Source organism: Oenanthe melanoleuca, chromosome 9, assembly GCF_029582105.1.
Source record: "Oenanthe melanoleuca isolate GR-GAL-2019-014 chromosome 9, OMel1.0, whole genome shotgun sequence".
Classification (NCBI taxonomy): Eukaryota; Metazoa; Chordata; class Aves; order Passeriformes; family Muscicapidae; genus Oenanthe; species Oenanthe melanoleuca.
This window is the reverse complement of record NC_079343.1, coordinates 12,923,139-12,947,252: the sequence shown is the minus strand read 5'-3', so window position 1 is coordinate 12,947,252 and position 24,114 is coordinate 12,923,139. Positions and strand designations below refer to the sequence as shown.

At 54.0% G+C, this 24,114-nt stretch overlaps 1 protein-coding gene across 31 annotated transcripts in view; it reads right to left on the bottom strand.

Moving 5' to 3' along the window:
• The window catches only part of MBNL1 (muscleblind like splicing regulator 1), a 67,929-nt gene extending 52,362 nt beyond the window's left edge, over positions 1 to 15,567 (bottom strand). For 10 of the 31 annotated variants that reach the window (XM_056499012.1, XM_056499019.1, XM_056499036.1 and 7 more), the window contains exon 1: positions 10,843 to 10,932. The gene's annotated coding sequence lies outside the window, so the exon portion shown is untranslated. Of the gene's footprint in view, positions 1 to 10,842; positions 10,962 to 11,085; positions 11,232 to 15,340 lie in introns of those variants that run through there. The other 21 variants (XM_056499040.1, XM_056499043.1, XM_056499048.1 and 18 more) reach the window with 14 other exon arrangements.
• Positions 15,568 to 24,114: the final 8,547 nt, after the last annotated feature.

Below are 24,114 nucleotides of genomic sequence, written 5' to 3'. Positions count from 1 at the left end.
GTACTTTACATGGTTCAGGAGAAAATGGGAGTGCAAAGGCAGGAGCAGAGAGCAGCCAGCTCTAGAGCAGGACTGCCAGGGTCTGTAGCTGGGCTGGATTTCAGTAAGCTGGGACTTGCAGCCTGGTAAAACTACAAGCACACGTTAGCTTTGAACTACTAAGTGCCACACCAGATTTGTAAAAAACTGCCAACACTGCTTCTATGGCCCAGATATTTTGCATGATATACATAGTTTTAGTACTACTACTACTAGTAATGTTTTAAAGGTTTTTTCTGTACTGTTTTAGCTCTGACAGACTTGCCTGGTGCAACCTCCCACTGACTTCAGTGGCTCCTCTGGCACATCCCCATCAGACGTGGTTTTATCTCCAGTCTATTTCACAGCTTCTGAAACTGTTTAGCAGAACCACCTAACTGTGACATTCCATCTGAATTTAAGACACTCAAGTGTACTTGGTTCGTGGAAATTTGATAAATAATGAAAAAAGAGGCAACATGTTGTACACTACGTGCCCCAAGCCCGTGCAGAAATCAGGTATTGCTCCAAGACTTCCCTAATCAAACTGGGAACCAATGCCCACCAGCAGTGCACGGGCACTGACAGACAAATCCCACAGCCCAATCCTCTCTAACTTTAGATTACAGTAATGCTATTTTCAAGTCAGAAAGCTACACTGCAAATTCCATAAACCCTCTTTCCTTTAAGGAGCAGATAGTTATGGATTAACTGCCCTTGCTGATTTTCAAAAAATTTTTAAAGTCAAGAAACATGCCTGTTGATTTTTTTTTTTTTTTTTTTTAATAACCTGGGGAATATATCAACCTCTTTTACAAAATTTGAGACTTTGGGGACACACAGGATTCACAGTTTGACAGAATTAGCTGGATGTGTATTTATGAGCAGGCACAGGCCAGTCCCTGTCTCTGCACGAGGACGTGGCATACAAGCTGTTATTCTCTTCTTGCAGCTTTAAGTCAGGGACACAAAATGGGGAAGGACTACTCTGCCTTTAATCCACTTTTCATTAATTTATGTATTACAAAGCATTTACATATCCATCCCCACCCACCACTGAAGCAGCAAAAACTGTTTCTGGTAATAAAAAACATACTCAGGCTGTAATTCCTTTACCATAACATTCACATAATGTATTTTAGAAATGGGAAGTTCTGTATTATCCTGGCATAGGGGAATTCCAACCTTAAAAGAAGTGACATTGCCCAAGCAAGCCTAAAAAGTGGTTTACTTTTAAAAATGACAGTAATCTAGTGATTTAAATTAAAATTCCAAGAAGTAACAAACTGAATTAAAAAAACCAAAACTTGCTTTATTTTACTTTATTTTCTTGTTCTAACAGTAAACATGCTGTTTCTATACAAAGGCATTTGAGAGACCATAATAAATCAACTATGCACCCTTCCAAAAACTACAAGCTATTTATTAATCCGACTCTTGCACATTTTGTTTGATTAACTGCAAATGTACACAAGGCAAGCAAGGCAGGAGAGCAGCAAGATGACCCCTGGCAGCGGGGTCAGCCCAGGACAGCCCCCACAGCTGGGCAGCACTATCAGCTCTGCCCTGTCAGAGCCTCCCCACCCTCACCACGCAGTGTGATGTGACTGATGCTCACTGCCAGCCCTGGCTCAGGGCAGCAGGTGCTGGGAGCTGCCCCCACTGCAAACCCCAGGATGGCTCCCACAGCCCTCACTCAGAGCTGGGAGGCACCTGCAGCTGCAGCAGAGACTGCCTCACAGGGACAGGTGATTTCTGACTGCACATGTATGTATGAGTTTGTACAAAGCATGATCATTAGCATCATTCATCACAAGAATCCCTGCAGAAAAAAAGCCATGTTGTGACTCAGCAAGGGAAGGAGCTGCTTCCCTCTGACACCAGATTGAGCTGATGCTGGTGGTTTCAGGGAGAAGTGACCCAAGGAGTGTCACTGAGAGGTGCAGCACACACCAACCCAGCTTCCTGCACTCTGCTGCCTGAACACCCCCTGTACTGCAAGGGAAAACAGAGAGCACCTCATTCCTGCTCAGCCTTCCACCTCCCTTCCCAATGCAGCTGCCACGGGGCCCTGGTGCAGAGGGAGGCTCGTCCTTGCCCAGAGACACCTGGACAAAGCAGTGGGAAAAGGAGTCTGAGAGACCAGCACAGCCAGCACTGGTGGATCAGCACATACCCATGGTCACCACTGACATCATTAATTTATTAATAGCAGCACTTCCTCCAGACAATAAGCTCCTCCTCTTGGCCTCACTAACTCATCCCTGGCTGGGCCATCCCCCCATGTTTGCTCACAGCAAAAACTCCACATTTCAAAGTTCTTGCCTGTTCACACAACAACCACTTTGTTAGGACAGTAATTTCGAGTCAGGAGTCTGGATGCAGCCACCACGTCCCTGCACACACCAAATTAACTAGCAAGATGAAATCTGAACCTAATTACCAGGAATAGAACAGGCCATTCGTGTCACCTGCTCCACGCTGGTGTGTCGTGCTGCTCCTGGTGACAATGCCAGCAGCTCTCCTGGCCCTGAGGACACAGGGACCACAGTGGGGCACGATTCCAGGGGGGACACTGCTGCTCTCTGCCTGCTGTGTAACAGGCCCATCAGATCAGGGTAATTCTGGATTGCCTCATCTTGCACCTGACTTGAGGGCAACCCAAAAGGGACCTGAGTCCAGCTCATGAGGAACTCGTCACACCAAGTTCTGCTTGCAGCAGCTCTGAGAGCTGTCACTTCAGCTCAGCCATGGCCAGCTATGGCAGTGCAGGGACCAGAAAATGACAGAGGAATGAGGGACAGCAGAGCCATCAGAACAGCTCAGGCTGGGCCGAAGGTGGCAAACCCACGCCTGGCTCTGGGCAAGCAGTGCCAGCACAGCACCCCCAGGGAGGATCAGTCCCACAGCTCTGAAAGCATGCCAGCATCACAGAGTGCAGCACTGCCATGCTGGGGACACCTGAGCAGGGAGGCACTGGCAGCTCAGGGCGATGACGACTCCGGTCACCAGCGTGACTCACGCAAGGACAGTCCTGGAAAACACTCCAGCATGGGCTGGCAGACAGGAGCCACAGCCAGCTGCATCTGCACACACAGCTGCCTGCTTCTCAGGGAATCTCACACCCAAAATAGAGCACTTTCAATGCTTTGATTCATTCTGGCCTTACATTTAGTTTCTATTTATAATTGCATCCTTCCAGGAGAATAAAAACTTACACACTCCTCAGAAAATGCAATGGATCTATACAATCTATTTCATTAGTTAGATACAGCTCTAAACCACAGAGAATGGGATTTTTAATTCCCTCTGCTCTGTCACCATCTGAGGCATCAGTGATGACTGTTACATACTAAACACAAAATGTTTTTTCAAAAACAGCAAAACTAAACCAGTTTAGGAGGTGCTTTCCTTGACTTAATGGAGATCCCTCATATAGAGTGCTCAGCAGCACAGGAACACTTACTGATGTGATTAATTCTGGATCGTGACCAATCTCTTGCAAACTAAACAAATACATGCATCTTCAGACACCAAGCAAATGCTCCAAATTAGTCACTGGGATTAAAAAGAAGTAAGAAAAACTACATGACTTTTACTTAGGAAAAAAGTGGAAAATATCTTTGAGACAAGTTTTTAATCAGTTATTTGCTTTAGTACATAGTTATACTTGTTCGTTTTGAATCATGATGTGTATGCAGCTAACAATAACCATTTTCCCTCCTACCTCTAAAAGCCATTCCAAAACACTGATAATGAAAATTTAAATTTCTGCTCTTACACCAAAACCAGAGATATGAGATATCTGGAAAACAGCTCCTGAAATTATTTAAGAAAACCTAGCTTTTAGAAAAATGGTGATTAAAGACAGAATGTTCAGAAGTTGTAGAAAACAAACCAAATGCAAAGCAATAACTTTGTCAGTCATGAAGAAAAATGAGTGAAAGAAGTTTCAAATGCTTGTATTTCTGTTCCACCACTAGCTGTATTTAATTAAAAGAATTGAACAGAGCTGTGTCTACTTTTCACAACAAAAATCAAATCATTAAAGATTTATTTATTGAATATATTTGCACATAAATACAGGAGTTCAATAAAATGTTGATAAGTAGCAAACAAGATATCTGCCCAGGGACTTCCTTCCCAGCAGCCCGCAAAGCTCCAGCACCACAGCAAGTGCCTGCACTCCCAAAACATTTTTAACTGCTACACATCAAAAAGCTGAAAAATACATAATTACATTATCAGGATCAAGGACTCCCTACCTTTGATTTTTCACTGCTTGAAAGAAGACTCAAAGTCCACTGCAGTTGTGCCTGTGTTTGGAGCATGGAAGGATTCCCATATAAAATTACAGGTGAAGAGTACCAGACTTCACTGACCAGAAATGGCCACACAAAGTCAAGAACGCTGCCCAGGCACGAATAAACTCTTCCACACACAGAATCAACACTTCTGTTGGGATTTTATCCCAAGCTCCAGACAGTCACAGAAGAAAGCCCAGAGGTTTGTTCTCCGCAGACAGCCCTGCTGTGTTTATCATTCCTCCCTCCCGTGAGAGCCCAGGCACGGGCGGCCCGGGAGCGGCGAGGAAGAGGAAGGGTGGGTGGCCCTGCACAGCACCCCTGCCAGCAGCTCCCCAACACCTCCTTTACATGGCCAGGCCAGGCTGCTGCTGTGCCCTCAGCCTGGCAACCTGCTGGGAAAAGCTGAGCCACGTGCTGGAGCAGCGTGCCCAGGACTGTGGGGTGCACAGGCTCCACACCTCGGGCACGCCCAGACCCAGCGTGGGCTCCCACCTACAGCAGGGTACTCACATTGAGAGGAACAGCTGATCTGCCCGGCGCTGGGCACTGTCCCTGCAGTGCAGCTCTGCCACTGCAGCGCCACCCACGGCTCCCGCAGCCTCGGGAGCACAGCCCAGGGGGGCTCTGGCTGCCCCCAGCCCATCCCTGCCCCGGGCACGGGCAGCTGGGCTCGCACACGGACACACAGGAGCGCCCTGCAGCACTGAGCGGGGCACTGCCGAGTGCTCTCCCTTTTTTAGAAGGAAAAAAATCTAATTAACTTCTCTGGAAGCAGGATTGGGCCCGGAGCCCAAAAATGCTCAGGGTTCCCAAGTCCTTACTCACTGCTCGCAGTTGGACTGGGAAGGAGGCAGCGACACAGCAGGAATGCACAGAGTTGCAGCAGGAGGGTTTGGGAGCCTGGCCCAGCCCTGTTCCTGCAGCCTGTGCCCAGCCCTGTTCCTGCAGCCTGATCCCAGCCTTGCCCCTGCAGCCTGAGCCCAGCCCTGTTCCTACAGCCTGTGCCCAGCCAGGCTCCTGCAGCCTGAGCCCAGCTCTGTTCCTGCAGCCTGTGCCCAGCCAGGCTCTGTTCCTGCAGCCTGAGCCCAGCCCTGTTCCTGCAGCCTGTGCCCAGCCAGGCTCCTGCAGCCTGTGCCCAGCCCTGTTCCTGCAGCCTGAGCCCAGCCCTGTTCCTGCAGCCTGAGCCCAGCTCTGTTCCTGCAGCCTGTGCCCAGCCAGGCTCCTGCAGCCTGTGCCCAGCCCTGTTCCTGCAGCCTGAGCCCAGCCCTGTTCCTGCAGCCTGAGCCCAGCCCAGCCCTGTTCCTGCAGCCTGTGCTGAGCCCAGCCAGGCTCCTGCAGCCTGTGCTGATCCCAGCCCTGTTCCTGCAGCCTGAGCCCAGCCCAGCCCTGCTCCTGCAGCCTGTGCTGATCCCAGCCCTGTTCCTGCAGCCTGTGCTGATCCCAGCCAGGCTCCTGCAGCCTGTGCTGATCCCAGCCCTGCTCCTGCAGCCTGTGCTGAGCCCAGCCAGGCTCCTGCAGCCTGTGCCCAGCCCTGTTCTTGCAGCCTGTGCTGAGCCCAGCCAGGCTCCTGCAGCCTGTGCCCAGCCGTGTTCCTGCAGTCTGAGCCCAGCCCTGTTCCTGCAGCCTGTGCTGAGCCCAGCCAGGCTCCTGCAGCCTGTGCTGATCCCAGCCCTGCTCCTGCAGCCTGTGCTGAGCCCAGCCAGGCCCTGGATGTGCTGCAGTGAATGCCAGCCATGTATGGTACAAACGCTGCCCTCCCCTGTGTCCATCCCGAGGGGAATGCAGATGCCACCAGCTGCCTCCTGAGCAGGCTCTGCAGGCAGACCTGAACCACAGCCACCCAAGGCAGGACACGCTATTTATATTGCTTTCAACATCTCACTTTTCTCTGCAAATAATACCTGCTCCAAGTTCAAGTCCAAGGCATATTTTGCCTTGCCAGATGATCTGCGACCGTCTCATGACTTATTACATTGTTATCGCTGCTAAGCTGAGCAAACAGGGCTGCTAAGTCTATTAATCTTCTGAAACACAGAGTCTGAAACTGTAGAAACAAAACATCTCACTACAAGATACATAAAATGTGCTATAGAGAGATAAGGGGGGAATTCAGCGCACGCTCTGCTAAGTTTTTTCAGTGCCACTGCAAGCAAGACTGACGCACTTTTGCGAGAGCCGACTCTGGATGTAACACCAACAAGTTACATAAGGGAAAAGAAATTCCTCTGACAAGAGCAGCCTGCCCCGGGGCGGCCAGCGAGGGGCACTTCCCACAGGAAAACCTGGGCACTCTGCAGGGGCTGGAGCTGCCACCTGTACACCCACAAGGACTGGTAAAGGGAGCCCAGCCCAGCCAGGCTGAAAACACCAAAGCACTGGACATATTTCAACCTATCTGGTACTTACTGCTCTTTATTCTGCAGAAATTTACTACAGAAATTCAGCCACTCACAGGCAGCTTGCATATTTATGTACCAAAATATTTTTCTGAGAAAACAAGTATTTGGCCTATTTGCCTAAAGCTAAGGTCCCAATGAGCACACAGGATTCATACATTTTATTTATCACAGTGCTCAGATCAGGAGGTGGTGGGGCTGTGGAAGGACAGACAGACCCAAGCTGAGCTGGCCCATTCCCCAGGCTGGGCCAATGCTGGTCATGCACTTGCCTTATGGGAATTATAATCTGGCTATACAAAAGTGCATTTTCCTCAGGCCTGGCTGCCTCAGTTTTCCTGTATAACCTGTAAATCAAACCAAAATGAACTCAAACTGCAGGGTTTTGCACCCTTGTGACAGAAGTGCTGTCGCCTTACACACCGCTGCTGCTCTTACTAATTTTTACCAACAGCAATTTTACCTCCAAAAATTCAAGCTTAATCAACCTGAATTGTGAGAACTCAAATTAGATTTTACTGAGGATAGATTATACCTATTGCAAACTTTTTTCTTCTTCCCAGCTACTCAAAATAAAGATATTTTGGATAAAAATATTCTTCTATAACAATTACATACACATAATCTGAAACATGGACCATTTCAGAGGGTAGGAGTTGACAGAAAGTAGACATTTAAAAAAATTAACTGACCCCTTAGGAAAAGCAATTGTTCTGATGGACAGTGGGATTTCACCCTGAGGTCAGCACACATCAAAGCCAGCCCCCAAACTGCCCAATGGGCACAGGAAACCTGGGTCTGCCAGCCTGGCTCAGCTCGGGGTGCTGCTGTCGCTCTCCTGTCGCTGCCTCTGAAGATGAAGAGACTTCAGAGCATCTTCAGAACAGCAGAACTTCCTGCTGGTTCTGAATGCACACATCAGGGCAAGCCAACATTTGTCACTGGCTTTTTTCTCTGAGCAAACTACTGCCTAGGACATGCCCCCTGCACAGACCATCCTCACAGGAACCACACGAAGCCTTCACCTCACAGCTTGGTTTATTAACTGTATTTGCTTATCTTAGGATGTACTGAAGTTTCATCACAACTACAACAAGGTTTTAATAATCCCTTCTCTTTCCTTGTTAATTGCTGGGAGCTCTCTTTGACACTAATGGAATTGCAATTGCAGGTATTCGCAGCAGAGCAGGCTCCAAATGTCACCAAGGACAGCATCCAAACATATTTACACATTTATCCTTTTGGTAAATAACTATGGGGTAGGAGGAAAGAAATGTTGTTTACTTTGCTGCATAACTTGGAAAACTAAGCTTACAGTATATAATTGCTCATAAAATTAAATTGAAAAGTAATAATCAGAGGCAACTGCTCTAATCCTTAAGACACACAAACAGTGGAGACCACCAGTCGTGCAAGGGAAAGGAGAGCCCCTCCTAGGCCTGGGCACTGAAGTGTAGGAATTCCCAGGGAAGCAATTGAACTCTGCCAGATCCTCCCTCTCCCTCCCCTCCAGACAGGAGTAGTAGCAGGAATTTGTTGATAAACTCATAGTTGCAAAAATCATCCTTGGCATGAACATAAATCATAAGGAATGGGAACAGAACTTTTCCTGCAGTTTCCCTTAAGGAGCTGGCCTTAGCTAACATTCTGTTTACAGCATTCCCATCGAAAATATGCCAAAGGAAAACACCTAGAAAGCCTTTGAAAGTAACAGAATTACCACAAGGCCTCTTAGAACCCAACAGGCATGACTTCCTCAGTGTCAGAATATGATGTCTGCAGATTATCCACCAGTTTCTGAGCAGAAATTATCCACTAGTTAGGAACCAAGAGGTGCTGAGGCTCATCCCCCTGACATCCCTGTGTCACTACCACCTCCCCACTGATGCTGAAGCAGCAGAATAAAACAGGTACTCGAAGGAAATAAAAACAGAGAGGGAAAGCTATGATTTAATCTGAGCTGGTCATCAGATCTTCATCTACAGCACAGGTGTAAGAACTTTCCTGTGGCCACAGAATCCCTCCTGGACAGAGAGGCTGAAACCATGTGGCTCTTACAGGCTGTCAGCTCGGGGCAGCCAAGCCCTGGCCCCATGGGGCAGCACCCTCCAATGGCCAGGGGTGTTTGCTGGCACCCATCACCACCTGCTGGACTCCACCCTGATCCTCCAGGCTCCCAGCAGGCAGCTCCAAGGGCAGGGCAGGCAGAGCAGCCGTGGTGCAGGGATGCAGCGGGACACGGCTGGGACATCGCACCAAGGCCGTGGGATGGAGCATCCACCTGCCCTCCAGAGCCCTGACTGCAGGAGGGCATCACACTGTGCCCAGGGCTGGCAGACACCTTCCCGGGGAAGCAGGCTGGAGGCAGCTGTGGGACACACCCAGCTGGCCCTGAGCCACGCCTGCCTTCAGCCCAGAGCACAGCGGCTCCTGACACCTCTGGCTCCTGCATGGCACATCCCAGCCTTCCACCGGCAGCAGTCCCGTCACCACTGCAGGGAGCATGGGGCTGCCAAGCCTCCCATTTCTTCCTCTTTTATCTGCTTTAAATTATCACAACATTGTTCTATGCCAGCGGGCCTGCCCAGGGCCAGTGTCACACGCAGCCAGCCCGAGGGGAGCCTGCAACCTCTCCAGCTCTCACCCCAAACTTCCCCTGCAGCAACAAGTGCCATCGGCTAATTATTCATCATGCAAATAATTTCCTTGTCACTTTGGAATGTGTTGTCGTTTCATTAGAACCCTTTGTCCACAGTGCCAAAAATAGACATAACCCAGTTAAGTTATTCACCATTACTATTCATTACTGCATCCCTCTTTCTTGTTACATCCCTTCCCTGAACCTGCTCTCCTGCACTTCATTATCTGTGTCACCCGTGTCCCGCTTCTCCCTTGTTCTGGGGCATGTATTCCTCAACCAAAATAATCACCAAAAGAAATTATTCTTTCTAAAAGAAACAACCACATATTTTTCCAAGACAACCGTTTTACACAAACATCCCTGCATTTTTCTCTTCCACTATACCAATGCCTTAACAAACGGACTTGCTTGCACCTGCAAACCGAAGTTCTGAATTCAAGAACTTTCTCCACAAAGAAAACACAAAGCTGTTTCCCCCGGGGCAGCCCCCGGGGCCAGGCCGTGCGGTGTGTGCGGTGTGTGCCGGGAACACCGGGCACCTGGGGACACACACCGGGAACCACCGGACATCCTGGGGACACACACCGGGAACCACCGGGCACCCTGGGGACACACACCAGAGACCACCGAGCACCCTGGGGAACACACCGGGAACCACTGAGCATCCTGGGGACACACACCGGGAACCACTGAGCATCCTGGGGACACACACCGGGAACCACCGGGAACCACCGGACACCTGGGGACACACACCAGAGACCACCGGGCACCTGGGGACACACACCGGGAACCACCAGAGACCGCCGGGCACCCTGGGGACACACACCGGACACCGCCGGACACCACCCGGCACCACTGGACACCACCGGACACACACCGAGCACCCTCCGGACACCACCGGGCACACAACTGAGACCATCCGGACACACACCGGACACCCACCGGACCCCCTCTGGACACCACCGGACACACACCGAGCACCCTCCGCACACCCTCTGGACACCACCGGACACACATCGCTCCGGAGCCGGCCCGGCAGCCCCGACCCACGGCCGAGGCCCTGCCCGCCGCTCGCCCCGCGGGGTGTCCGGGGGTGTCCGGGGGTTCCGGCTCCCGGCGGGGACACGATGCGGAGCCGGGCGCTGCCCACGGGAGGTGCGGGCAGCGGGGCCGCGGCCCGGCCGCTGTCCCCGGCCCTTGGCGGAGCGCGGTCTCTGTCCGCGGCCCCCGGCTCCCGGCCCCCGGCGGAGCACGGCCGCTGTTCCCGGCCCCCGGCTCCCGGCCCCCGGCGGAGCACGGCCGCTGTTCCCGGCCCCCGGCTCCCGGCCCCTGGCGGAGCACGGTCTCTGTCCCCGGCCCCCGGCGGAGCGCGGCCGCTGTCCCCGGCCCGCCAAGGCTCCCCCCGCTCCCGGGAGCCGCCCCGGCAGCGCCGCTGCCTCCCCCCGCCGCCGGGCCCGGCCGGGCCGCGCCGCGCACTCACCCGGGCCTGCCGGCGGGCCCTGCCGGCGCGGCCCGCCCCGCTCAGCCGCTCATGCCGACGGTGCCGCCGGCGCGGCGGGCGGAGGCAGCGGCGGCCCGGGCTCCCCGCGCCAGCCCCGGCCCCGCTTCCGCCGCCGCCCCCGCCCCGCCCGGAAGCGCCACCCGGCCCCGGCCCCGCCGGCAGCCCCGGGCCCGCGGGGAGCCCGGCCCGGCCCGGCCCAGCCCCGGCCCCGGCAGCGCTCACCTAGTCCCGGCGCGGCCTCCGCGCTCCGGGCACGGCGGGAGCGAGGGGCAGGCGCGGAGCGGGGCGGCGGCGCGGCGGGCTGCCCTCCCCCGGGGCCGCCCTCCCTCATCCTCCCCGCGGCGGAGCGGCCGGCGCCTCATGAGTCACCGAGCCCGGGCCCGCACACGTGCCCGGCCCCGCCGCCTGCGGCCGGGGGAGGCACGGCACGGCACGGCACGGCACAGCACGGCACGGGCAGGGCACGGCACAGCACGGGCAGGGCACGGCACGGCACGGCACAGCACGGCACGGCACGGGCAGGGCACGGCACGGCACGGCACGGCACAGCACGGGCAGGGCACGGCACAGCACGGGCAGGGCACGGCAGGTCCGGCCTGGGGCGGGCGGCGCCGCAGAGCGCCCGGCGCGATCGCCGCAGACCCCCTAACGCCGCTGCTCAGGACACGATCCTCTCAGGATTTGCTTCCAGCGCGGGTGGAAGGGCCCTGGTTTCCTCCCGGTTCCCGCCGCTCCCTCATCGCTCAGAGCAGGTTGTGCAGCGGGGGTTCTGCCGGTGCGGGGCTGGCAGCGCTACTCGGACCCCCCGTGAGAGAGGAGAGCCCCGGCCCCGCTCCCGGCCCCGCTCCGGCCCCGCTCCCGGCCCCGCTCCTGTCCCGCTCCCTGCCCCGCTCCTGTCCCGCTCCCGGCCCCGCTCCTGTCCCGCTCCCTGTCCCGCTCCCTGCCCCGCTCCTGCCTCGCTCCCTGCCCCGCTACTGCCCCTCTCCCTGTCCCGCTCCCTGTCCCGCTCCCGGCCCCGCTCCCGGCCCCGCTCCTGCCCCGCTCCTGCCCCTCTCCCTGCCCCGCTCCTGTCCCGCTCCCTGTCCCGCTCCCTGCCCCGCTCCTGCCCCGCTCCTGCCCCGCTCCTGACCCGCTCCCGGCCCCGCTCCCTGTCCCGCTCCCGGCCCCGCTCCCGGCCCCGCTCCTGCCCCGCTCCTGTCCCGCTCCCTGTCCCGCTCCTGCCCCGCTCCCTGCCCCGCTCCTGCCCCGCTCCTGCCCCGCTCCCTGCCCCGCTCCTGCCCCGCTCCCGGCCCTCCGCAGCAGCAGGCCCGGCTCAGGTACCGCCACTCGGCTCTGCCCCTGTCACAGAGCAGGGTCGGTCCTGCCGTGTGGGTGACACTGACAGAGGGTGCAGGAAAGGAGACACAATAGTCTGGATTAGCCAGAGGTGTATCAGAGTGTCCCCTGCCAGGACACGCACCGAGGACCATGTGTGAAGGGCTCATCAAACCACTGTGCTACTACTCATAGCTAAGGAAAGACATAAACTGAAAAGGAAAGAGACAAGGAAAGAGACAAAGAGTTTATCTCCAGTGTCAGGTAGTTAAACATCTTTTAACACAGACACCTAAGCAGAGAGTTACGTTTTGTGCGATTAAGTAATAACAAATAATTATTCACTTGATTTTTGGAGACAGATTTTGTTACCTGCTCTCGAGATCTAACTCCACCTGCTTCCTTCATGAGGCTTTTTGTTCTATCACACAGCCTGGAGGGGATATAATTAACTTTGCCTTTTTGTGCTCCAATCACCCCTGCAGCAGAGCAGGCAGCACTCGGGAGGCAGGATGGGTTTGGTGAGCATCGCTGCTCAGCCTGCCCAGCCTCAGGAACATCCAGGTGTGCTGCACGCCCGAGGGAGGGCAGGCACCTCACTGCCTGAGAGAGCTTCCTGGTACCTGCTGCTTAGCTCTGCTGGCCTTTTCCTACAAACTGGAGACTGAGAGGACAAAGAAGCACTCAGCTTTCTTTCAGAAAAATGTCATGTTCTTACGCTTGTGTTTCAATGAAGTTTAATCTGATCAGAACAAAAACCCATGACATCTCATATCCCATCATGTTTTATGTTTGTCTCCCTGCGGTGCGGTGCAGGTGTCCCCTCAGACACCTGCACAGCCCCGATGGGCCCTGGAGTGAACATTGTCCTGGGCCATTTGTGCTCTTCCTGTTCCCGTTCAAGCACAAAGAGCTCCGTGGGCCATTTCCTGCCTGAGAACCGACAGCACTGCTCCAGGCGTTTTCAGAGCACTTGTTCTGATCACAGAGTTTCTGTACAAACTCCTCCCTGCCCAAATAATGGCACAGGACAGTGTCTTGGTGTTGAGGCTGGAGCTGTGTCCTGGGCACCTGTGCTGGCATTTCTCACTGTATCCCCTAAAGCGAATGCATTCCATTCACATCAGTTTATGCAGCTTACAGGGGATCAAACCCTAGGGCACAAATGTCAGACACACGATCTGTCATAACAAAATGTCCAGGCACGGCAGGGTAAAGAGGAAACTGTCAGGAAATCTCAGATCCAGGGATCTGCCAGGTGATCATCCAGTACCAACAACAATGACCACCTGGGATTCCAACAGACTAATTGTCTTACAGCAAAGATAAATATGTCATTGCACACTCAGCATTGTGTACCACTCAGCCTAGAAGACATAAATTAGTACTGAAGGACAAAGAGAAACATTGTGTGCTGAGAAAGTTTTTTGAGAGATATTTTGTGTTTTAGAGTCCCTATGTGCTGTTGCAGCTGGAGCAATAAAGAGGAGCTGTGCTGGCCGAGCCAGTGCTGCCCTGGTGCTGTTGAGGTGAGAGGCTGACCTCTGAGAATGGTGCCAGGGTGTTGCCCTTCCCTCTGAGCCCGGCAGGCAGAGCCTGGCACTGCCCAGTGAGTCCCAGAGCCTGACGTGAGGGTGGTGTGGCATCCTCTGCTCAGCTCCCCTCGAGCAGAGCACAAACACCTCCTCACTGCAGGGCTGCCACCCACGGGGGCCACGGGGGCTCTGTGCCTGGCCTGACACACAGCAGAAACCACAGTGCAGATCCACCGCAGCTCCAAGTGTGTCCCGTGTCTCCATTTTATCTCACCAAAGAGCTGCAGAACAGCAGCACTAAACCAGCCTGCACTCTGGTTGTCCTTCCCTCCTCGAGCCTTTACCAAAGGCAGGCACACGAGTTGCTTCAAACCCGGACTGAGCACGACTGCAGCCCCGGAGAAGCCGTTTGCTTCCTGATGCCCTTATTTGTGCAACAGTGGTGAAGCTCAAGTTCCCCAAAAAGGTCTGCCAGGAGCGGCAGTGCGGCGGAGGCCCCGCTGCCTGCTGCCGTTCCGGAGCCGCGGCCCCGCCTGCCGCCTGCCCCGAGCGCGCTGCTGCCTGCCCCACTGCTGTGCACCTCTGCAAATGCAGCACACACATGGATGGCCTGGCCCTCACACCGTTCTGTACTTTGGTTTTAAAGCCTCCTGCAGCGACTGTGTGATAGCATTTTTGCTGAAAGCAATAAAATGTTTAAAATCTCCCCCAGTCCACAAGCACGTAAGTGAGCAAAATTCACAGTGCAATTCCCAGCTAATATTTGTGATCCACATTACAGCTCTTGCACTTGCTGCAAAGGTGATTTCTTTCCTTCTCTGCAGCCCATGCAGCCCCTGGTCGCCGCCCCAGCCCCAAGGAGCAGTGTGGGTGCTCAGCCCAGCGGCTGCTGTGTGTGATCCAACGTGGTGTTTGGTCACAGAAAGTGGCAGGACGTTCGCCAGCAGCAGCGGATTTCACTCTCAGAGGATTAATGTCATTTTAACCTCCCATGTGCTTAACCAGCAGCCCCCCAGAGTGCCAGAGCAGGCTGAGGAGCCATGCCCCAGGGACGGACACCCACCTGCAGGAGCAGCACGCGGCCCCGCTGGGAAATGCACCCCAAGTGGGGCGCGGCCATGGCGGGGGTGCTCTGCAGCCCTGGCTGCTCTACCACAGGTACACCAGAACTCAACAGATGTTCAACCAGCTCACAGGGCTCTTGTGAGCAGGTGAAAACCTCTCTCTCAACTTTTCCAGCACAGTTAGCACCAGAGGTGATGAACAGATGAAACTGCAGTAAAAGCAGAAGGAAAGGGAAGATGCACATGCCGGCGCCATGGCTCCCGCGCCGTGCCTGCTCCGCGTGTCCCCGGCAGCGCTCAGAGCTCGCTCAGGGGGCAGCTCCACACCACAGGGTCCCAGTGCACCCCAGCATGTGCCACAGAGGGTCTATGGCGGGTCTGACTGCGACTTGCAGTGCTCTTCAGAACCACAGAATTTTGTTACTCGTGTCTTCCATAATATCATCTTGCATTTAGCAATCATGTCCCAAATAAATTATTCAAGCCCTCACTAACTCGACATAGCCAGACACATATGCGAAAGCAGCACAATGAGAGACTAAAAGCGCCCAGCTCACCACTCACCGTCCGTGCCCACCGCCGCGTGTCCTGCTGCGTTCTGGGGCTGGCCTGGCCCCCTCTGGGGCTCCTGGGGCTCCTGGGGCTCCTGGGGCTCCTGGGGCTCCGGGGGCTCCGGGGGCTCCGGGGTGCAGGCAGCGCTGCTGGCACAGCCAGCGCCTCCCCAGTGCCGCGGGCCAATTGCAGCGTGCGGCCGCAGCACGGCCTGGCCGGGGGAAGCGCTGACAGCCAGCGAATGGCACCTACCAAACCTGCAGGGCCAAGGGGCCGGAGTGAGCCCTCCGGGAGCGGAAACCACGGCCACGGGCTGGGCTTTGCAGAGATGTTTTCTTGAGGAAGCAAAAGTGACTTTCTGCGAGTCGAGAAGGACGCGGCAGAGGAAGTGCTTTGCATGGCGGCTGTGCCCCGCGGGCTGAGGGAGCTCAGACCGGGACAGGGACACGGTGTGAGTGTGGCCAGGGAGCTCAGACCGGGACAGGGACACGGTGTGAGTGTGGCCATGGGAGCTCAGACCGGGACAGGGACACGGTGTGAGTGTGATCAGGGAGCTCAGACCGGGACAGGGACACGGTGTGAGTGTGACCATGAGAGCTCAGACCGGGACAGGGACACGGTGTGAGTGTGGCCAGGAAGCTCAGACCGGGACAGGGACACGGTGTGAGTGTGACCATGGGAGCTCACACAGGGACAGGAACACACGGAATGAGTGTGACCATGGGAGTTCACACTGGGACAGGAACACGTGGAATGAGTGTGACCATGGCAGCTCACACTGGGACACACACACGGTCTGAGTGTGACCAGGGAGCTCACACAGGGACAGGGACACACGGTCTGAGTGTGACCATGGGAGCTCAAACCAGGACAGGGACATGCAGAATGTGTGACCATGGGAGCTCAGACAGGGACGCGAACACGGTCTCAGTGTGACATTAATCTGCCCGCTGGCAGCTGCAGGAACGGGCTCGTGTGGCTGACACAGGCCTGGCCCGCAGTCCCTGGAGATGGGGCAATGGCTGGGGCGTGCCCGGCTCCTTCCTGCTGCAGGCTGCAGATAACGGCTGCTGCACTCACTGCCCGGCACCCAGCCTCCACACACGGGCTCTCAGGCCTTTTGGGATTTCTGCTGGGCTTACACATCTCCAGGCTTCCAAACCAGCCTCCAGCCCTTCTGCCCAAAGCTCTGCTGCACCCAGAGCCAGCTGGGAACGTCCCTCACTCGCCCAGGGGGAACAGCCCATCTTCACCAGCCTGCCAGCTTGGGAAACCCGTGCAGTGGCTCCCGCCTGTCCACCGAGGGCATGGCCCAGGGCCAGGGCTGTGTGGGCAGCCCAGAGCCCCAGCGTGGGCACTGCTGCCCTGGAAAGGCCGTGTGGCTCTGCTCGGCCGTGCCAGCTGTGCCAGCTGTGCCCCACAGCTGGAGCAGGAGCGCTCACACCCACAGGACCGGGATCAGAGCTCCTCTCTGGGACTGGCCCTGCACTGCCCGAGCTGGGGCAGGCTGCAGGTGCAGCTGGAGGTGCAGCACACATTGAGCAGCCTGGCAGCGCTGCCGAGGGATGCTGCAGCCAGCACAGCCATGCACAGGATTTCCTGTCATCTCTTTCTGCTCCACTGGTGTCCCCCCCTCTGCTCCTGCCCTGCAGCACAGCCTGCTGGATTCACCATCCCACCCTGGGAGTGTTGCAGGAAACAGCTTTCCATGAGTCCCTGAGCCTGGCTGGTGGCATGGAGCAGCCAGCCCTGACCTGGCACAGCCCCAGCACTGGCAGCAGATGGGGGGAGCCTGTCTGTGTCTGCACAGCCTCCTCACTGAGGCTGCTGCAAGAACTGCCCGTGGTGAGAAATAAATCCTGAGTCCTGATTTCAATCAGTAATAAATAATAAAATCAATTGCAGAGGGTAAATGAGACACTGATTTGATATTACTAGGATTAGGAATAGAAATATCCATTCCTATTAGAGAATTTTGTGTGTTTTGGCAGTGATAGGGATACTCTGCACTAGGGCTCTCTTCCCATCCTGAAGCCTTTTTCCAAGCAGAGCACAGGCACCCTGGTCCCTTCTCTGGGAGTTCCAGAGGTTTTGCAGCCTGGTTACAGTAAAATGAGGGTGAAAGGTGCCCAGAAATTTCACCCAGAGAGGTACAACAGATAAAATTTCCCATGGGTGTGAGCTATCTGTGCAGAAGCCCAACATCCTCAAGGCCTCCATGGAGAGGGGCCCTGCTCTATCTGAAAATCGTGGCTGGACTGACAGGTTTTCAATTTTCTCCTTTCCCTTGGTACAGCTGGGCACTGCTGGGCACAGTGCACTGGCCAAGCCCCTGTTTAGCCTGACATGATCAGCCCAGCTGCAGACAGAGCAGGGCCCATCACCTTCCTGTGGTGTCAGACATGCAGCAGGGGGAGTCTTCATGCTCTGATGAATGGCTGAAACTAAATCCTGGTCACAGACACACTTGTTGGCACATTAGTACTCAGGCCATGCTTTGCTTTGTGGCATTGGCTCTGAATTGAGCTAAAATTTGTCATCAGCCCCAGACTGTGTGGGGTGAGCAGTGGTGGTGAGACACACGACAGCACTGCCCAGCTTTTTCCTTTTTTTTTTTTCTGTTATTATTCCTGAAGAGTGCAAAGCCTGAGGTTTTTCTTAGGCTGCAATTACTAAAATAATGAATTCTTTCAGAAGGGCAGCAAGGCCAGCCCATGTCTTGGTGCTGCTGAAGGGGGCTCTGTTCCAAACATTTCAGTAGCTTTAATATTTTCCCATTAAAGCTGACAGTGTCTGACCAATCATCCAACTCCATCCTTCTTATTATTTTTCCAAATTTTGGTCACATCTTTGTTTTGAAAAATAATGACTGTAAAATTTTTCATGGCCAGGAGCATTTTGTTTTGTTTGCAAAGAATGAGGAGCCTCTGGTTAATCTGTAAAAGATTATCTGAATCAGAGGAAGTGTGGGAAACATATGGACAATCTCATCTCTCCCTCATTAGGAGATAAAGAGTCTTTGCTCCTCATTCTCTTCCCATCTTTGGAGATAACAGCTTTGCCTTCCTGCTGGATATGGTGTGAAACAGATCCAGGTTGGAAGCAAAGGTCTCTTCCCTGATACAGGAACCAGGAGCAGGACCCTCATGTTTTTATATTAAACCCCAGTGTGAAATGATAAACCGGTCCTGTTGTATTCCTGTGTTGTTAGGCAGCTTTTGTATTTTCCATGAGGAGCTGTGTAACCAAGGCAGACCCGTGCCATGGGCACTGGCCTGGCTGGCACTGGGCAGGAGTGGGAGCATCTCAACATCCCTGAGCTCCATCTCACACAGGCTTGTTTGCCATAAGGGAGGAGGTTGGCTCAAAAAATAAGACATGCAATTCCCCAAAGTGGAATTCATATGTAAATGCAAAGTGCACCAGGTAGAACCACACACACTTATTTGCTTTGTTTGGCATTTTTTCCCTTTCAAAAGGTAGATCCCAAAGAAGTGATGCTACTAAAGGCATTCCTGCTGTGTTCTTTACCTTTCCCCCCCCTCTTTTTTTAACTAATTGTATCCAGGTATAAAATAAAAAGTAGTTTTAAGAAGTTTGCAGATTTTCAGGTATAGGGCTTAATTTAATTTCCTTTTTCAATCTACATGTTGTCATCCCAGTGCCTGGCAAAGAGCCAGGAGCTCCCTGCCTTTCCCCCTGCCTGGCTCCAGACAGTGGCACATTGCAGCCCAGGGACACAGGAGCCCTGGCAGGGCTCCTCATTCTCTGCCACATCTCTGTGGTGCTGGGCACATTCTGGGTGCTGCCAGCAGCTTCCCAGAGCAGAGTTCCCACCCCAGCACGGGCTGCAGGTGGGTGCTGGACCCTCCTCTCCTGCTGCCCTCAGCCCAGGCACCAGCTCCAAACCTCTGCACAGCCAGGACTTCTGGCACTTTGATCCCTTCTCCAGAGCTGCCATTGCACATCTGAGCTGCCAGCTGGGGGTGTGGGGACATTGCCTGTGCCCTAAATGACAGAGGCATCAATAGTTCACAGCCACATTTAGAAACAAAGAAATTCTTCAGGGAAAAACCACAGTCCACCACTTATTAGTCACTCTCAATATTTAACTCTAAGCATAGTTGCTGCTGAGAAGGAAATGCTGCTCTGGTGAAAGCTGTGGGGTTTGACCAAAGTATCTATCCCTTTTGCCCCCAGAGGATTTGGGTACCTGCCACCCAAACCAGCCACATTTAAAAGCACCCTGCTGTGGAACTGCCAGGGGCACAAGTGGGAGCACAAGGTGAGTCTGCCTTCACACAGACCTCAGCAATCTCAGCCATGGAGATGTTTATAAAGAGCAGCAACAGTGCAGAGCCTTTCACAGAGCCCCACAGCACAGAGCCCAGCCATGCTGAGCATCCCCACAGACCAGGGGCAGTGACAGGGGAGCAGCCCCCTCCTGCCATGGAAGGACATTAAAACTGCATTTCAGACTCTGGTTTCCTCTCTCTGTGACCACGGAGGGCTGCTGCTGCTTGGCCTGCACACACACTGCAATATCACAGTGCAAGCAGCCAGGCAGGCCCCCTCAGTGACCCCACATCTTCAGCCCAAACCAGGATGCTGCTTTGCCCTGCTGAGCAGTCACTGCCCCAGCACTGCCCATCCCAGCAGAGCACGGCTCAGACGGGCAGGACAGCCAAGACCCTTCTGCCCTGCCTGACAAGGCCTTGCCTTTTTGTCACTTTATTGATGGGATGCCTGAAGGTTTCCTCCAGCCTTGCAAACACCCCAATCCATCTATCTTTCTGTCTCTTCAGGAAACCACAGTCCCCAGTCTCTTCAGAGGACTCTGCTGATTCACACGGGTCTGGCTGAGACCTACTTTCAGACACACCATCTGCTGTGAGACACCCCCAAACAGGCACTTCATAGCACGTGTTTTCCCAGCCTGAGGGGTTGTCCAGCACAGATAAAGGGTTTTGGGGAGGGGATTGTGTTCACAGCAGACAAGAGGCCACATTGCTTCCCTGAGCAGCTTCTGTGGCTGACAGCCCTGCTCTGGATGCTCCAGCCCCATCCTGCCATGCCCAAAATAAATAATCAGAACAACATACAGGAAGATGACAAGAGTGTTGTTCCTGTATTGCTCTCACCAAGACCATGTCAAAAAAGACAATTTCAGGGTTTTCTTCTGTAATCACACATTGCTCAAGAACTGCAAACAGGATGATGGACCCCCAGTTACCCAAAGCTCAGTGAGGAGCACAGACCCCTCAGACAGACAGACAGACAGACAGACAGAACACAGCCCCACCTCACTCTGACAGCTCCCATGCTCTGATTTCTGTGGCACAGCTGTGCAGAATCCACCCCATGTGTCAGTGCCCAGTGGGGCACAGCCCATGCCACAGGCAGAAAACCAGAGCAGGGCTTGCCCAGTACAGACCAGGGGGTGCCACGAGCTTACTGGGATGTAGGGCCAGGTTAATGATCAGCTCATCTGTAAACACCAGCTGGATTCTCTAACTCGGTATTTAAAGTTGTACTCTTTCTAATTAAGTAGTGACTATGGCTACATGTCATAAAAATCAGATTGCAAGTAACTAATCATTAGGTCATATTTTATTTGTTTGGTTTGTTTTTTTTTAGTGAGAAAGGCATGCTTAGTCTCTTGTGCTTTTGAAGGGGATATGAAAAAAAAGGTGAAAGATACTATTAAAGGACAGAAAAATAAGTAAGTGGCACATCCAGACAGTGAGTCCATTCAATAGATTTACAGTCTGCATGTTACAGGCATGAAGCAGAAACCTGCTTTAAAGTAAGATTTAAGGAGCCCACAGAAATAAAATCAAGCCTGTCATGCTAAGAAATACTGTTGGAGAATTACAGTCAATGCTATCAGTGCAACAGGCTGAATCACTGTAACCATAGCATCTTTAAGAAAAACTGATTTCTCTGGTATAATTCAATATAGGAATAAAGTAGCTAAGAGGAACCATTTAACTCTGTTTATTTTTATCTTTATCTGTGTAAAGCAGTACTGGGTGTACACAGAATGGTCTGAGAAGCATTTTAGGAGGTAAGCAGGCTTGTTGCTCCTCACACAGGCAGCAGGTCTGGAACAGCTGCTGTCACAAACACAGCAAAAGTCACAGCAAACCCCTTGGAATCCTGCATGTCACAGTGAGCAGAGGAACTGTTAATGAGAACAGGATAATTGCAATAAACATTAATTCCTCTCTATTTATTTTGGTGCAAGGTCAGGTCTGATGTTGTTTCTTCCCTTGCCAAGTTACACCAAACACTCTGCCCAAAGGTGCTGCTGGCAGGAGGAAACAGAGACTGAACTAATCTCTGATGGGAACAGGAAAAGTCATCTGGGGATCCTTTGAGGTTACTACAGAAATCCTTCTAGGAAAGAACAGAAGCCAAAGCAGGGGAGAGAGCATCTGCTCATCAGCCCCAGCTCTGCAGGATGAGGGTGAAGGAGGAGCCCTGGTCCTGAGGGGGAGGCTGGGACAGACCCTTGGGGTCAAACCTGAATTCAAACCCCGAATTCAAAGGGGTTTTATGGAAATCCAGCCATCTAAAGCATCCTGTGACACTTCTCTACATGAGCAAAATGAGCATCATGAATCACCAGCACTTCGGAATGATTGCCCTGAAATGCACAAGAACTAATTAGAAGCAAATAAGAAAAAACACCCTGGAAGACAAAAATAATTTTATCTGAAAATAATTTGCTCCCAGATCAGGGAAAGCTCATTTCTCTGTGACAGAACACAGACACAAACCTCAGAGAAGGCAGCATTTCTTAGGGAGGTCAATAGCTAAAGCATTCCCTGCAAAAATATTGGGTTGAAATAGAAGGAAACTAGAATATCCCCATACACCATAAAGAAAAATAAACATTAGGGTGATAAAGTGCTTCCTCTCCTGTCAGAAAGATATTGCTAGATATAAAATCACGGCGACTGAACCTCACACATGAGGTTTTTAACTTTGGGCCTCTGTGGAAATGTGCTCCAACAGGATGGTGTTTGTTTTGCCTGGCTGCTGCTCACCCTGGAGAGCCCCCAGGCATTGTGCTCCTGCAGCAGGAGGATTTCCTCTGGCAAACCTGCCAGGGAGCACGACCAGGCATCCCAGGAGGATGGGAAACCCCTCGAGTGCCAGGAGCTGGTCACAAACAAAGCAGAGGGAGCAGACAAGGTCCAGCAGGGAATGCCATGTTTGTTCTGGGGCTGATCAGGGGAAGGGAGACACTGGGGCTGTTTAAAGCAAAAAAACAAGAGAGTCCAAATGCCTTTTAAAGCTGCCATTCCAAGGATGGAGGGAATGGTTCACACATGCTGAGGTGTCTGTGCCAGATCAGCTGGAGACAGAAGGGCTGAGTGTCCCCATGGCTCAGTGACCCCATGGCTCAGTGTCCCCATGGCTCAGTGTCCCCATGGCTCAGTGTCTGTGCTCAGTGTCCCTGTGCTCAGTGTCCCTGTGCTCAGTGTCCCCATAGCTCAGTGTCCCCATGGCTCAGTGTCCCTGTGCTCAGTGTCCCCGTGCTCAGTGTCCCTGTGCTCAGTGTCCCCATAGCTCAGTGTCCCCGTGCTCAGTGTCCCCATGGCTCAGTGTCCCTGTGCTCAGTGTCTGTGCTCAGTGTCCCCGTGCTCAGTGTCTCCATGGCCCAGTGTCCCCATGGCCCAGTGTCCCTGTGCTCAGTGTCCCCGTGCTCAGTGTCCCTGTGCTCAGTGTCCCCATAGCTCAGTGTCCCCATGGCTCAGTGTCCTCGTGCTCAGTGTCCCCATGGCTCAGTGTCCCCATGGCTCAGTGTCCCCATGGCTCAGTGTCCCTGTGCTCAGTGTCCCCGTGCTCAGTGTCCCTGTGCTCAGTGTCCCCATAGCTCAGTGTCCCTGTGCTCAGTGTCCCCATGGCTCAGTGTCCCCATGGCTCAGTGTCCTCGTGCTCAGTGTCCCTGTGCTCAGTGTCCCCATGGCCCAGTGTCCTCGTGCTCAGTGTCCCCATGGCTCAGTGTCCCTGTGCTCAGTGTCCCATGGCTCAGTGTCCCTGTGCTCAGTGTCCCTGTGCTCAGTGTCCCCATGGCTCAGTGTCCCCATGGCTCAGTGTCCCTGTGCTCAGTGTCCCTGTGCTCAGTGTCCCCATGGCTCAGTGTCCCCATGGCTCAGTGTCCCCGTGCTCAGTGTCCCCATGGCTCAGTGTCCCCATGGCTCAGTGTCCCTGTGCTCAGTGTCCCTGTGCTCAGTGTCCCCATGGCTCAGTGTCCCCATGGCTCAGTGTCCCTGTGCTCAGTGTCCCTGTGCTCAGTGTCCCCGTGCTCAGTGTCCCTGTGCTCAGTGTCCCTGTGCTCAGTGTCCCCATGGCTCAGTGTCCCCGTGGCTCAGTGTCCCCGTGCTTAGTGTCCCCATGGCTCAGTGTCCCCATGGCTCAGTGTCCCTGTGCTCAGTGTCCCTGTGCTCAGTGTCCCCATGGCTCAGTGTCCCCATGGCTGTGTCCCCGTGCTCAGTGTCCCCGTGCTCAGTGTCCCCATGGCTCAGTGTCCCCATGGCTCAGTGTCCCTGTGCTCAGTGTCCCCATGGCTCAGTGTCCCTGTGCTCAGTGTCCCTGTGCTCAGTGTCCCCATAGCTCAGTGTCCCTGTGCTCAGTGTCCCTGTGCTCAGTGTCCCCATAGCTCAGTGTCCCTGTGCTCAGTGTCCCCGTGCTCAGTGTCCCCATGGCTCAGTGTCCCCGTGGCTCAGTGTCCCTGTGCTCAGTGTCCCTGTGCTCAGTGTCCCTGTGCTCAGTGT